This window comes from Silene latifolia, chromosome 1 (genome assembly GCF_048544455.1).
Source record: "Silene latifolia isolate original U9 population chromosome 1, ASM4854445v1, whole genome shotgun sequence".
Taxonomy (NCBI): Eukaryota; Viridiplantae; Streptophyta; class Magnoliopsida; order Caryophyllales; family Caryophyllaceae; genus Silene; species Silene latifolia.
In genome coordinates this window covers 133423543-133430198 of record NC_133526.1, presented here as the reverse complement: position 1 = coordinate 133430198, position 6656 = coordinate 133423543, and positions in this window count along the sequence as shown.

Here is a 6656-nt window from a genome sequence, read left to right as displayed (position 1 = left end):
GACTGAGGCTTGGACAAGGCGAACGTCAAAGTATAGCCATCAGGTCAATCGAAGATTACAACCTGACGACTATGGCGACGCGAGGCGGCTCAAGGGGTCTGAACCAAGGACCTGTCGTCGGGAACATTTTAGAGTCTGTCGACTATCGGGGAGGGTCGTTTAAAGTCCATTAGACTACGTAAGGAAGCTCGCCAGCCATAAGAAGAAACCATACCTGAAATTCCTTGAAACTCCAGGGGAAACAAAATGCGATATTGGGAGAGGACAGCAGGACACAGTCTGGAACTGCTGGGAGAAGTCTGCTTGTGTTCGGCTTCAAACAAACTTCGGAAGAGCTTGGGGCCGATGTTGATCTCCATGTCTCTAGAGGGAATGTCTATCCGTGTAGTCTCGCTGGGGGAACATAATCGGGAAATGATCTCCATGTCTCGAGAGGGAATGTCTATCCGTGTACTCTCGCTGGGGGAACATAATCGGGAACTGATCTCCATGTCTCGAGAGGGAATGTCTATCCGTGTACTCTCGCTGGGGGAACAAAATAAAGGTGTGTCGAAACACCTGTCAAAGAAGGAACGCTCGCTGTGACAAGCTAGGTCTTGGATAAAAATAAGACGATAGTTTGCTGTTGGCTTGGAAGATGTGGATCTGGGTGAAGAATATACGTCAAACGGACCAAATATGTGATATGGCATCAAGGAAGAGGCGCACCAAAGATGGGCCTACGAAATAACGAACTCATAACGAATTTTTGAAAATTCGTATGAAGGGAGGCTGAGGAAGAGGCGCAGCAAGAGCTGCATCCCTTGGAAGAGGCGCAGCACCCGCTGCGTCTATTCCTGGACTTGTCTTTCCTGCGTAAAAACACGATGAAACATAGGGTTTATCTCATTTATTCGAAACATAAATTCTCAATTTCTCCCTCAAATTCCAACCATTTCCGTCAAAATTTGATCCAAAAGCTTGAATTTGCCATGACTAATCGAGGTATGTGTATCAACCTTGCATTTATCTTCCGTATTTGATCAAATGGGATCGACAAAATTAGGGTTTTCGACCCTAATTAGTCGAAAATTTGGGGCTTTTGCCCCATACAACTTTTCCTTGCAAAATTGGCTTTGTAAACGGCTAATTGGTAGTATAAGGATCATAACCATGTGTTTGTTTCGAATTTTCGTTGAGTTTTGAGCATTTGAGTGAAATTGTGACGGTTTCACAGCTAAACCGTAAATCACTTCGAAAATAGCCTTAGGATTTCCCATTTGTGACGAAACTTGATATTTGGAATCCTTGTATGATGGGTAAACTTCCTACCATCTCGGAATTTTGGTTTGTGACGGCTCTTTCAGGACGCTTTCTAGGGCATAATCGCCGTTATAACGAAATGCTGTCGAAATTCCGACTCGAACCTATGACTAGGCTTCAACTTAGGCTTGACTTGACCCAAATTACCACATGAGCGGACGGGTTTGTGGGAAAATTGCCAAAGATGGCGAGAAAAGAGCGATTTCGGAGCTCCGAAAACTCGAAAATCCCCTAATCAAGGCTTGTCGTCACTTGACGCGACCTAAATTTACTTTAATTTTGCAGGTGACGAGGCTTCTACATCTAGGAGATATCCCATGGACGTGGACACTGTTGTTGACCCTTCTCAGGTGCTTGAGGAGGCGTTGGAGGAGGCTTTCACCGCTGCGGTGATGGCTGCTGAGGACGAGGTCCCCGAGGAAGAGGCTGTTGAGGAGGAGGAGGAGGCCCTGAGACGGGCCAACATGGACGGGGTGGTCACCAGCTGAGGGGAGCACCTACATGGGCTGAGACCTGGGACAGTAAGCACCTGCTTTGGGCCGCGGAGGGTCACCTGTCTTACAGGACGGTGAAGAGCTTGGTAAATAGAATTCATCACTCTTCATTCATCTTCTTTCATTTCTGTTTGTCATTCCTTTTCTTCTTTATCTGAGCTAAAGATAGCTTTTGTTTCAAATCAACATAGGAGGCCGGGAACATCAGGTCGTTCTCGGGCTACACGATGGCGATGGGGTGCTACGAGAGGCTGTCGGCTGAGGAGCGAGCCATGATCGAGCGGAGAGCGTTCGGCGCCTTGGTGCAGGCTTGGAGGGATATTGCGAGGAGGAAGCTTCGGGCTAACCTCAGTCTCGTCCGAGCTTTCTTGGACCGGTTTTGGGACACGACCTCCACGTTTCAGATGCCTTTTGGTGAGGTGGGGGTCACGTTGGAGGACTACGACATGATTTCTGGTCTGCCGTGTGGGGCTGAGGTGGTGGAGTGGCCGGAGACAGCCATGAGAGTTGACTCGGCGGAGGCTAGGAGGCTGATTGGCTGGAACTTGGCGCCGAAGGCGGCTGCGGTACCTGGCTTGGTGCCTAGTTCTTACGTGCGGGACTACTTCGCGGGGAAGACCCTGGCGTCGGTGGTGATTGAGGGGAGGGAGATGGCTCCTCCTCCCTGCACTGCAGAACAGAAAGTCCGTTTGTGGCTCTGGTGGTTCTTGTTTTCGATCTATCTCGGAGACAAGGGAGAGAGGCTTTCGACGAAGCTTCTTCCCTTTGTTTTTGACCTGAGAGACCTAGGCCGTTGGGACTGGGTCACTGCTGGTTTTGCGGTCCTCATCCGCTTCATGAGGGCCATGGTTCGTCCGGAGTTGATGGAGAAGGGGACTTCTCCTACTGTTGTCGGCCCTGGACTGATGTTGGAGGTATGAACCTTCACTCCTTTTCATGAAAGATCATTTTCTTTTCTTATCAAATCACGAAAGATCATTATTGATTATCTCGATTTACAGGCGTGGGTGTAATCTACTTTTCGGGCCTCGCGCCCAAGAGGACGGAGCCGGTGGAGAAGGCTTATCCCGTTGTGAGGGATTGGGTGATGTGCCGTACGAGGAGTCGGCGTTCCTTTCACGACGTTTGTCGGCGAGAGGTGAACGCTCTTCAGCTGGACGGCGTGAGTATTTCACCTTACATTTGTTCGTTTTACTTTCTCTTACTTTTAGAACTGATCATAGGTATGACCCTTCGTTTGCTTTTCTAGTGGGTGCCCAGGCCTTGGGAGGAGTACGCTGGCGCTCCTCCTTTCGTGGCTGAGGTCCTTCGACTTAGGAGCTCGAGTCGGCTGCTGCTGAGGACGTCGATGGGTCCTGTGTGGTACTTGGGTGAGCGCTTGGCTCGTCAATGCTCTCAGGACGTCTTGACGGTTCCCATCGATCCTCCTCAGACGATGTTTAGGGAGCCTTCTGAGGCTGAGAGGGAGGCTGGCTGGCGTTGGTGGCAACGCCCTCCTTCTTCCTGGTGAGGACTACTCAGCGTTCCTTTACGGGAGGTTGGTGTATTGGCCGGTTGTGGTAAGTGATTTATCCTCTTTCATTTTTGATTATTTGAGAATACGATGAATGATCATCAGTTAATGGAAATCATTTGACTTTGTAGGAGGTCGAGGCGGCGGGCATCGAGCCCCCAGAGTACCCGGAGACCCTTGAGTAAACCGACACGACGGGGATGATGACGATCTCCAAGCTACGTGACTTTGACGTGGCGGTGAGAGATGCTGGCTTGGACGAATGGCAGCATCTGATTCGGAGGGCGAGTCTTCTAATTTGTATAGTTTTGTGTAATAACGCATTTGCTCGAGTTTGTCCAATCGCTAAGAATTTTCCTTTTGAAATGCAGGTTGCGCCATCCTGGTTCGTGGCTTTGTGGAGGGTAGCCAACCGGCTACGGCCTACTGTTGTCGAGGCACTTGCTGGTGGCCGAACGCGTCAGGTATGAACCTTCCGTTTACTTCATTTTTGGATTTTCTAATCTTCCTTTATGTTTGAAATGATTGACATGAGCCAGTTTTGTTGTCGTTTGCAGAGGGAGCGCGAGCTGGAGCGAGAGCTTGCCCAGTCCCGAGTGGAGACAGCTCGCCTGCTGAGGGAGCTCGAGGTCCGCGACGCCGAGGTTGCTGCTCTCGAGGCGAGAGTTGCTGAGCTAGACGGCGACCAGCAGTAGCTTCCATGTTGCTTCTTGTTGTTTGGTTGTATTTTTGTACATTTATACACTTTAGGACCCACTTTTGGACATTTGGATCTTGTTTTGGGGCTCGAGCCCCCAGTTTGGTGTACATATCCCTTTTGGTTGTATATATGATGGCCTGAGTGCCTTTGCTGCTGGGTTGCTTTGTTTGTACCTGCAAGTTAGCTTTGAACAGGTTTGGTAGATGACGGTTTACGTCGTCATGCTGCCGAAATTTGCACAGAAATCTCATAGAACATATTTTTGTACATATGGCCTAAATTAGCGCAAAACAATGACTCGAAAATGCAAGAAAATATGACCAGAAATGAAAATGCAAAAATTTAGTCGGAAATGACCGGATGGTAGGGAGGGTTACCCCTTAAAAAAAAAATAAAAAAATAAAAACATATAAGTTTGAAATGTGATGTGGAAGGAGAGCGGAATGATTCCCCAAAAAAGAAAATTAAAAAGAAATGTATAAGTTTGAAAAAATGATACAATTAAATTAAATACAAAAATGTATAGATTCGAAAAAAATGAATAAATTAAATTAAATTGGTGAAATGACTCCCCAAAAAAGAAAATTAAAAAGAAATGTATAAGTGTGCTAAAATGACGAAAATATCGATATCGTCTCGAAATGCGTGCCCACGAATTTAGGAAACACGAAACATGGCCACCTGACGCATTTACCAAAATAATAACCCGTATAAATAGGAAATTATTCGTTGAGGAATTTAGGAAAGATCCAACGCGGAGAATCACAGAAAGAAGGCTAAGGAAGAGGCGCAGCAGGAGCTGCGTCTCTTCAAAGAGGCGCAGCACCTGCTGCGCCTGTTCCCTAGTGCGTCCGTCCTGACGGATTTTAGGAAACAACTTTTAGTATAAATAGAGACGTCGAGGGAGGTTTTATTCACATAATTCTTCCGTCTTTCTTCGTCTTATTACACAAATCTCCTAAAATAAGCATACATCATGAATACTCTTGAGATTCGTCTAAAAGAATGGACAAATGAGTTCTCCAATGTGGAGAAACACGACATGGGTGCTTATAATTTTTGATCGCTTTTGAGCTTGAAGTTGATCAAGGTAGTCAAACCGTTCCTAGACGCTTGTCTTGACTATTGGGACCCGAATTATCATGTATTTGCCTTCCCTGGAGGCGACATTTGCCCATTTCCCGAGGAGATTGCTGTGATTGGTGGTTGGGACCCGGAACATTTGCCTGCTATTCCCTCCACTTCTCAAGGGTATAAGAATAAGTTTAGAGACTTGCTTGGATTGACCAGAGTTGATGTTGACCGTCTTGTGACTTCTAAAGGAGTGCGAATGTTGGATTTCATCGTTCGATTTATCAATAGGGCTGATCCCACTGTCTCTTATGTTGCGAGGCGAAGGGCATTCAGATTTTGCCTATTACATGCGTATGTCCTTCAAGGGCATGTTGATGAGGATATGAGAGGCGACCCTCGTCTCTTGAGCGTGATTGAGCAAATGGAGCTGCGCAGGAGCCCAGCTTGTCTGTGTTTAGGAGAGATCCTATTGAGCTTAGACAACAGGAAAGCCAATCGCGACCTACCTTATTTGGGAAGTCCCATTATATTACAGGTAAAATAACTTTTTTCCTTTTTTTTTTATAAATACCTGGTTTTGGTAGGTCTGGCTTATGGAGCGTCTTCGATTGATCGAGCCCCCAGTTAATGTTTCTGCTTATCATGTTCGCTCAATTGCAATGAGGACCAGGCTTTACTGGTGGACTTCACTCGAGTTTGCAATTACTGGGAAAAAAAATTGAAGAGTGAAGATGGCCCCTTAATTAGATGGATCGTACCATGGTGGCATCTCAAGTCTGTCACTGGAGTATCTTCCTTGGATCCTACCCATTCTGTTCGCATTCCCGGCTTGAAGTTTATGGTATGCATCTTCTCGGAGAGGTTGATGAGGCAGGTTGGACTGAAGCAGAGGATCCCGAAGCTTGACACTGTCCCGTAGACTGCCGTGGCGCTTACTACTGAGAGTCGAAGATAATGGGCCTTTAAATGGGCTCAGATGAACATTTGGTTCTTGAATTCTTCTGTTAGTGCTCTATGGGTGTCAGACTCCTATCTGCGGTGGAGGAAAGCTGCTACTCCGGAGGAGCGCGAGAGACTGCGGAAACCTGAACCTGTTGACTACAAGGTTCGTGAGGTGGAAAAGGAGAAAGAGAAGCATCTGACTGAGGGAGAGAAAGAAGCCGGGTTTAGAGTTGTTCATCCTTTGAAGAAACCGAAGACTTCTCCTGCCGTCGAGATGGTGGTTGACAGGAATGGCAAAGCAAGACCACGAGAGAGACCATTGGTGATTAGGTCGGAAGTGCCGCAAGAGCGTCCGGGTCGAGGTCGGGACAAGAAGTATGATAGGAATGACAAAGGGAAAGGGAAAATGGAAGAGTAGCCTAAGTCTTTATTATTATTTATTATTATATTATGTAACGTACTATTATTATTAATAAAATAAAAAAGGTTAATTGGTTATGAAACCGTTGTGATTTTCTTTTCATTATTCTTGTCGAATTTCAAATGCATTTGCAAATGTCCTTCTATTTTACATTTAAAATAATTAAATGGGTTGTATCCCGTGAAGGATTGCCTACGTATTCATTAAAAA